Genomic DNA, 9,230 nt, shown 5'->3' with positions numbered 1-9,230 from the left:
GTGCCCCACTCTGTCATCACCCCCCCCACCCCTATGCCTCCTCACCTGGCCTGGGAGGCAGGGTGCTGTGAGGAAGACAGCCTCAGCCTCCTCTCTCTGACTGTGAGCCAGGTATCCTCCCTTCTTGTGCCACATCAGCCTCTGGTTGGCAAATGGTGTAATTGCAGCTTCCCTTTGCCTCCCTGTCAGAATCAATTATTTTGCAGGGGGTGAAAAGTGTGCAGGGGGTGTTAATTCTGTGCTTGTGCAGTGGTGTGGAATTCCCCCATGAGTATTGATAGGCATTTTAGTTAAAACAAACACAATAGGTCACAAACATGCCAGTACAGAACCTCGTGTCTGAAAAGACAAGCATGTTTATAATGGTTTTTACTACAGACTGCCTACTGTTGTATTGATTTAGATGGAATAAATGGGTCAAAGATGTTAATATAACCCATTTGCTGTCCAACATTAAACAGTGTTAAACAGAGTCCCTGGCTCCAGAGACCTCGGCCTGCTTAGTACCATGGCAAACACACCATTAAAAAAATTCTTTTCACCTTTTAAGGATCCAGAAATGAAGGAAAAACAGTTAAAGCATTTGAAATGGAAATGTAAAGCCTTTACATTTCCAACAATATTTTTGTTTCCTTTCCCTTTAGCTGGAGAGTTTTTAAAAGGAAAAAACCCATGTTTGAGTCTCTTAGATGGTAGCAGAGATGGTAATAACTACCCTTTTGAGTAAAAGAGTTAGTTGAAATGGGCTGGAGCTGTTGCTGCTGTTAAAGTTCGATATCATCTCAGATGGTGGTTGGGATTCAGCTGGAGCTTGTAGCAGTGGCTGGTGAAGTAATCTGGCTCCCTCTCTGTGGCTAGATCTGGTCATGACATCCATCAGGATTAGGAAAAATGAGATGTGGGGTCACAGGAGATGGTGGGAGTGGCAGCCATGATGGTGAGGCTTGTTCCTCTAGCCTCTGTCTATTCCAGGGGTCAGCAGCCTTTCAGAAGTGGTGTGCCAAGTCTTCATTTATTCACTGTAATTTCATAGAATCATAGAATAACAGAGTTGGAAGGCACCTCTGGAGGCCATCTAGTCCAACCCCCTGCCCAGAGCATGACCAATCCCAGCCAGGGCTTTGTCAAGCCTGACCTTAAAAACTTCTAAGGAAGGGGATTCCACCACCTCCCTAGGTAACGCATTCCAGTGTTTCACCACCCTCCTAGTGAAAAAGTTTTTCCTAATATCCAACCTAAATCTCCCCCACTGCAACTTGAGACCATTACTCCTTGTCCTGTTATCTGCTATCACTGAGAATAGTCTAGATCCATCCTCTTTGGATCCACCTTTCAGGTAGTTAAAAGCAGCTATCAAATCCCCCCTCATTCTTCTCTTCCATAGACTAAACAATCCCAGTTCCCTCAGCCTCTCCTCATAACTCATGTGTTCCAGTCCCCTAATCATTTTTGTTGCCCTTCGCTGGACTCTCTCCAATTTCTCCACATCCTTGTAGTGTGGGGCCCAAAACTGGACACAGTACTCCAGATGAGGCCTCACCAATGTCGAATAGAGGGGAACGATCATGTCCCTCGATCTGCTGGCAATGCCCCTACTTACACACCCCAAAATGCCATTGGCCTTCTTGGCAACAAGGGCACACTGTTGACTCATATCCAGCTTCTCGTCCACTGTCACCCCTACGTCCTTCTCTGCAGAACTACTGCCTAGCCATTCGGTCCCTAGTCTGTAGCGGTGCATTGGATTCTTCCATCCTAAGTGCAGGACTCTGCACTTGTCCTTGTTGAACCTCATCAGATTTCTTTTGGCCCAATCCTCCAATTTGTCTAGGTCCCTCTGTATCCTATCCCTACCCTCCAGCATATCTACCACTCCTCCCAGTTTAGTGTCATCCGCAAACTTGCTGAGGGTGCAATCCACACCATCATCCAGATCATTAATGAAGATATTGAACAAAACCGGCCCCAGGACCGACACTTGGGGCACTCCGCTAGATACCGGCTGCCAACTAGACATGGAGCCATTGATCACTACTCGTTGAGCTCGACAATCTAGCCAACTTTCTACCCACCTTGTAGTGCATCCATCCAGCCCATACTTCTTTAACTTGCTGACAAGAATACTGTGGGAGACAGTGTCAAAAGCTTTGCTAAAGTCGAGGAATAACACGTCCACTGCTTTCCCTTCATCCACAGAACCAGTTATCTCATCATAGAAGGCAATTAGATGAGTCAGGCTTCACTTGCCCTTGGTGAATCCATGCTGACTGTTCCTGATCACTTTCCTCTCGTCTAAGTGCTTCAGAATTGATTCCTTGAGGACATGCTCCATGATTTTTCCGGGGACTGAGGTGAGGCTGACCGGCCTGTAGTTCCCAGGATCATCCTTCTTCCCTTTTTTAAAGATGGGCACTACATTAGCCTTTTTCCAATCTTCTGGGACTTCCCCCGATCGCCATGAGTTTTCAAAGATAATGGCCAATGGCTCTGCAATCACATCCGCCAATTTCTTTAGCACTCTCGGATGCAACGCATCCGGCCCCATGGACTTGTGCACACCCAGTTTTTCTAAATAGTCCCGAACCACTTCTTCCTGCACAGAGGGCTGGCCACCTCCTCCCCATGCTGTGCTGCCCAGTGCAGTAGTCTGGGAGCTGACCTTGTTCGTGAAGACAGAGGCAAAAAAAGCATTGAGTACATTAGCTTTTTCCACATCCTCTGTCACTAGGTTGCCTCCCTCATTTAGTAAGGGGCCCACACTTTCATTGGCTTTCTTCTTATTGCCAACATACCTGAAGAAACCCTTCTTGTTACTCTTAACATCCCTCGCTAGCTGCAACTCCAGGTGTGATTTAGCCTTCCTGAGTCCATTCCTACGTGCCCAAGCAATATTTATATACTCATCCCTGGTCATTTGTCCAATCTTCCACTTCTTGTAAGCCTCTTTTTTGTGTTTAAGATCAGCAAGGATTTCACTGGTTTAAGGTTTTGCGTGCCAGTTTTTTAGAAGGTCTCTCTCTGTAAGTCTATATATTATATAACTAAACTATTGTTGTATGTAAAGTAAACAAGGTTTTCAAAATGTTTAAGAAGCTTCATTTAAAATTAAATTAAAATGCTGATCTTATGCCGCCGTCCCGATCAGCCTGCTGCCAGCCTGGCATTCTGTTCACCTAGGCAGGCAGCAGGCTGAGCGGGGCCTGCGGCCGGGACTCTGGCTGGCAGGGGGCTGGCAGTCAGAACCCCAGACCGGCAGCAGGCTGAGCAGGGCTGGCGGCCGGGACCCCAGACCGGCAGTGGGTGAGCGGCTCAGCCTGCTGCCACTCAGCCCGCTGCCAGTTCAGGGTTCCGTCCACCAGCTCCTGCCAGCCAGGGTCCCGGCTGCCGGCCCTGCTCAGCCCGCTGCTGGCCTGGTATCCCAGCCCTGCCCACATAGAGTAGATACCTACCTTCTCCCTGGTTCTAGCCCATTCTCTTCCTCTCTCTCTCTCTCTCTCTCTCTCTCTGCACTGAGCTGAGGGTGGGAGTGCACTGAGCACAGGGCTGAGGGTGAAGGAGCAGGCTGGGGGTTGGGGTGTAGGGTCTGGTCAGGAGCTAGAATGAGAGAGGGAGCTCAGGGTTGGGGCAGGAGGTTTGGGTGTGGCGTGCTTACCTGGGCAGCTCCCATTTGGTGCGAGGGGCGCTGGCAGTAATGTGGCGGGGGGGGGTGCAGGAGCTCCCGTTTGGTGCGAGGGGTGGGGGTGAAAATGTGGGGGGTGCAAAAGTCAGCGCATGGGGTGTGGGGGGTGCTGGAGTAAAGGCTGGGGTCGTGGGGGTTGCAGGGGTCAGGGAGGAGACTGGGGTGTGTGAGAGGTGCAGAGATCAGGGCAGAGGGCTGGGGGTGTGTGAGGAGGGTGCAGGAGTCAGGGCAGAGGGTTGGGGGCATATGAGGGGGCTGCAGGAGTCAGGGTGTGGGGTGTGGTGGAGTCAAGGCTGGGGTTGTGGGGGGGTGCAGGAGTCAGGACAGAGGGCTGGGGGCATGTGAGGGGGCTGCAGGAGTCAGGGTGTGGGGGGTGATGGAGTCAAGGCTGGGGTTGTGGGGGGGGTGCAGGAGTCAGGGCAGGGGGCTGGGGGTGTGTGAGGAGGGTGCAGGAGTCAGGGCAGGGGCAGGTGTGTGTGAGGGGGTGCAGGGGTCAGGGCAGGGGAGTGGAGGGGGTCAGGGCAGAGGGCTGGAGGTGTGGGCTAGGGTCAAGGGGTGCTCCCAGCCCCCTGCTCAGAGTGGCTCACAGCAGAGGCTGGAGGGGATATGCCCTGATTCCACCCCCCTTTCCCAAGACTCCATCCCCACCTCTTCTCCGCCTCCTCCCCAGAGCAGCAACCGCGCTGCGGCTCCCCTTCGCCTCCCTCGCAAGGGCCATCAGCTGATCAGCGGCAGGGAGGGAGAGGAGGAGGAGGGGCAGGAATCCAGCATCCTGGGGGAAGAGGCGGGGGTGGGGGAGCTTGCCTGCCCTGCTAGCAGCAGCCGGCAGGACCAAGCTTCTTCACCCTGCCCCTGCGATGGGGGAGGCGGAGAAGAGCGGGCCACGCAGGGCAGGATTTTTAATGGCACGCGGCTGCCTGCTGGGGTCCTGGCCTGGATTCGCAGTGGGCTGAGCGGGGCCAGTGGCTGGGATCCCACAGGCAGCAGCACGTCTTTGGCACGCGTGCCATAGGTTGCCGACCCCTGGTCTATTCTTTCCTATTTCTTCCCCCTGCTCTCCCCATGTTGTACCAATAAATTAAAAACCAGCAGGATCTTATTAAAGGGAAAAAGGCAAAATACCACATTTATTGTGAATACAGAAAGAATCATAGTAAGCAGTTAGTTACAGCTGTAACATTCCATTCAATCTCATCTTTATTCACTCATTCATTCATACAAACACACACACACACAGGTTCTGCAAGGTTGTTATCATAGTAAGCAGTTAGTTATAGCTATAACATTCCATTCAATCTCATATTTATTCACACATTCACACATTCACACACACACACACACACACACACAGGTTCTGCAAGGTTGTCATCATAGTTACCAGCCTTAGAGTTGCTCATGCCAAGCCACTGGCCGGGTGGCCTGGACATGAGGAGGGAGCAGGGCCTTGTCAGATGCTCATCTGATGCTCCTGGAAGTTGGTTTGCAGAATCAGACCCCAAAGTTCTCACTTTTTAAGAGTCTATTTTTATAGGAATTTCTTCCTATGCCAGTCTATGGGAATTGCTTCATCATGCTGTTGCTGAATCAATCAGCAGATAGCACATTCCTGACTGCTCCAAGAAGTTATCTTGTTCTTTGGTTCTCCCATTCTTGAGGCTGTTGGGTGGATTCCAGTCTGCCCTCCGGGGGTCCTCTGGTTATTTCCACTTGACGCCTTCTTCAGCCGATGGACACTGGATTCTTAGGCTGGCACCTCCCTGATCATTCAGTTGTTATCCACACCAAGCATCCGTCCACATACATCCTCTATCTCTATTTTAATCACAATTGTTAATACAACAAAAGGGCGGGGAGTCTCTGGGTGCTGTTTCTGTTGTTAGAGTATTGCTTTGAGTCTCTGTGAATTGCTTTGAGAACAGATTCTGTCTTAGAATGTACTAACACAATTAGCAGCTTGCAAGTTTCACACATAGAGGGAGAGAAACAGTACCAAAACCCAAGAGACCTCTTAATTAGTAATACCCTGGAATTTAAACTATGGGGAATCAAACTCATTTGTGATTTTAATACAGAACTTCTTTAATATGATCCAACATAATCCCCCTTTTGACACTAAGATTTATAATCGTCAGTGTCACTTTCTATGTAGCCTATTCAAGAGAAGGTACTGTGAGGCAATTTGAGTTTGTGATTCCAATTCATGCCACATACACGATCCTAGTGATGTATCTTTACTACAAGGTTCTGGGGCAACAGGCAAGGTGAGGCACACCCACTTTTGAGGAGTCCATTCGGTACAACCTCTAGTGTCCAATAGCTTCCCTCCCTCCCCAGCCCACTGGCTCAAGGTCCAGGGTAGCCAGAAGGATCCCATGTGTAATATGGGGAGTGGGCTAACCTTCAATACCTTTGCCTCCAGGGACTGTTGGTGTGCAATTTTGACAACAATTTCTCCCATTAACAAGTCTGGTTTTACAATACTGGAAACATATTGAATCCATTCATATTGATAAGTGTCAAACAATGATCTCTTTCTTTTTTAACAAATGCATCAAACCTTAATATTTCCCAATATGACCCAGAACATTTTGTGTTCCAAAGTAGCTAGTGCAAGTTTCTGCATTTCAGTGCATCCCATAGCTATGGCTGTGTAGTTTCCTATTTCTAATTTTTTTTTTTCTTATGCATAAGCCATGTGGTAGTATTAAGCCATTGCCAAAGATTCCATCGGGCTTTTAGGTTACCCAGACCAATTTGGACCAAGTCTACGTTGGCATGTACTTGTTTTTGTATCAGGCTGTCCTGTAGCTGGGACAGAAAGCTTAATTTATTTTTAAGTTCCTGCAGGTCTTCAGTATTTTTTTTTTTTTTTAAACACACAACAGTGCTAGCAACAAGACAAAACACAAGACAAAACATAGAACACAAAACACAATTTCTATTGTGACAGTAGATTCATGGTTTTGGGTTGCTTTTCAGCTGGCATTAGCTTTTCCTGATTTTCTGAAAGACAAAAAGAACATGTTTCTACCCCTTTTGGGGTGGCAGATTATTGCTTAAAATATTTCTTTTACAAATACCCTTGCTGATTGCAGGCAAAACAGAGGAATTGCCCCCACATTTTCCTGTTTTTGTTCTATAGGCAGGCCAGGTTTCAATGGCTTTTATCTTTTAAGGGTTATGGGGAAATTATCCCACTGTTTAGTCATTAAATCCCTGAGTTTTCCTTCTTATACTGCAGACCAAGTTAATAATGTTTTTCCTGCTGTGTTAAGCTTTAAGTTTTATTTACAGGTAATAACTGAGAAGCATCATTACCATACGACGTTAAAGGGTTTTTCCAAAAATCATACACACTATACATTGTTACAGGGATACTTATTATCATTAAATTTATTAAAATTATCTTGTTATCCCATGCCTTTTATTTAGACAATTTGTTTGCTGACCAGGTATGTCCTTTATCTGCAGCTCCTTTGTGCTGCTAATTCTTTCCTTCCTTTATCATTTAGGTAATTTGCATTTTCACAGAAGCTTCCTGCTTTTGGATTTAAAGCCATCAGCAGCTCACTAAAAGGGACACCATCAACTTTCACCAGAGTTTTGATTACTTTTAACTTCTGCTTCCAAAACACACAGCAATCTGAAAAAGAAAACCCAACCTATTGTGGCTCCCTTTGGAGCCCTAATAGCATTTTAATTAAGTAGCATGGTATGTTTGCATTTCTTTTGCCCCTTCTACAATATACCCTGCACATGTTCTGGGGCAAATGCACATTCCTTCCATAGTTTAACTTCTATAACATTATCCAGATCCATTTTTACATAAGGTGTCACTATTTCTTTTTTTGCTTACAGAGGTTTCATGTACCTTTATCAAAGTGACAGTCTGATTACTCAGAGCCATTTTAAGACTCAGTGTTTCTAACATTGCTTCTTTTTGTTTTGTGCACCTCACCCCTGCTGTTGCTTCAGAGGGGCACTGTCTTTAATTTTTTTTTTGTACTACAACTCTCATCTGCTATTTTGTTACAAAAACAAACAAACAAAAAGAATCCAGAATTTTTTTTTTTATATTCTCCTGATTTTGACTGCACTGCTGCAGCCACAACTTAAAAACATTTTAAATTTTGTAAAGCATTGAGTTACCTTTTAAGGGTTAAATGCCAAATCCCAAAGCCAAACAACACTAATTACCTGTGTCTAGCAAAAAGGTCTGTCAGTTTTGCAACTTTGAATTAAAGAGTCAAATGGATTTTTAGTGGCATTATTTAAAACAAAACCAACTGGTCCTTAGAACTTTACATATTTACACACACAGAGATAGATACATACACATTTTCTTTAACATCCCTTCCACACTGCTCTGGTTTTTTTACATCTTACATTCCCTTTATACATTTGAGGCAGCTAAGTTCCAATAGAACCCTCTTATGTTCTTTTAGCAAATTTGACTAAATTGTCCAGTCAAATGATTTTAATCAGTTTATTTTTGCCTGGCTAATTTACAGACATTCCTTTGGAAAAGGGCCCATTTTTCCCTCAGAATGGCTGCAAAGAAACCAAGAATGCTCTTTCTCTAACACTTTTTTTTTCCTTTTTAACATTTTCACAAAGTTTAGCTGCTTAATTCCCTCCAGCCTCTGCAGAGTTAACTTTTTTTTTTTTTTTACTCTTTCTCTTTGTAATTATGCCTGGGGGTGCCATACATAGGACCTTCTCCCCCTTTACCTGCCTCCCTCCAGCCTCTGCAGAGTTAACTTTTTCACTCTTTTTGTATTCCTGGAGTGCCTCTTTCACTATTTTCAGCTGGCTTTGGGTATTTGTAGCCAGCACCTTCCAATTGTCTGCTCCCTTTTCCGTTTGTGCCTTTTCCTCTTTACATGAAGACAAGCGGAGGGAAGAATCCTTACATGCCTCCCACAACAACCAAATTGCTGCTGCATCTCTTTTGGCAGCACTAGAAGGTTTGTATATGAGGATATACTGAGCCAATCTATCCTCTAGGTCCGAAATAGTGCAGAGATCAGCTAGGGCTTGTTTAGTCCAAGGACTGTGCCCAAATTTTTGAAGGTTTTGTTTAAAAGGTGTAATTTCTTTAACAAAAGGTGAGGTTGGAGTTCCTTCTGACTCCATTCCTCCCTCTGGTACTGGCTTACCCTGTTTTCTTTTAAACATCTTAACATGGATATTTCAATCTCTTTGTCACTGCTGGTATTACTTAGCAAGTGACACAGCCTAGATTCTGAAATCATAGCTTAATCTATGCGTTTTTCCCCTGCTACCTTCCCGGAGGCCAGCAGGTCCCCTGCTACCTTCCCGGAGGCCAGCAGGTCTGGTTAACCTATTTCTCCCTGCTACCTTCTCGGAGGCCAGCCGGTCCGGTTAACCTGTTCTTCCCTGCTACCTTCTCGGAGGCCAGCAGGTCCCCTGCTACCTTCTCGGAGGCCAGCAGGTCTGGTTTAATCTGTTTTCCCTGCTACCTTCTCGGAGGCCAGCAGGTCTAGTTTAATCTGTTCTTCCCTGCTACCTTCTCGGAGGCCAGCAGGTC

Source organism: Natator depressus, chromosome 2 (assembly GCF_965152275.1).
Source record: "Natator depressus isolate rNatDep1 chromosome 2, rNatDep2.hap1, whole genome shotgun sequence".
Lineage (NCBI taxonomy): Eukaryota > Metazoa > Chordata > Testudines > Cheloniidae > Natator > Natator depressus.
The sequence above is the reverse complement of the archived record's forward strand: the minus strand, read 5'-3'. Positions refer to the sequence as shown.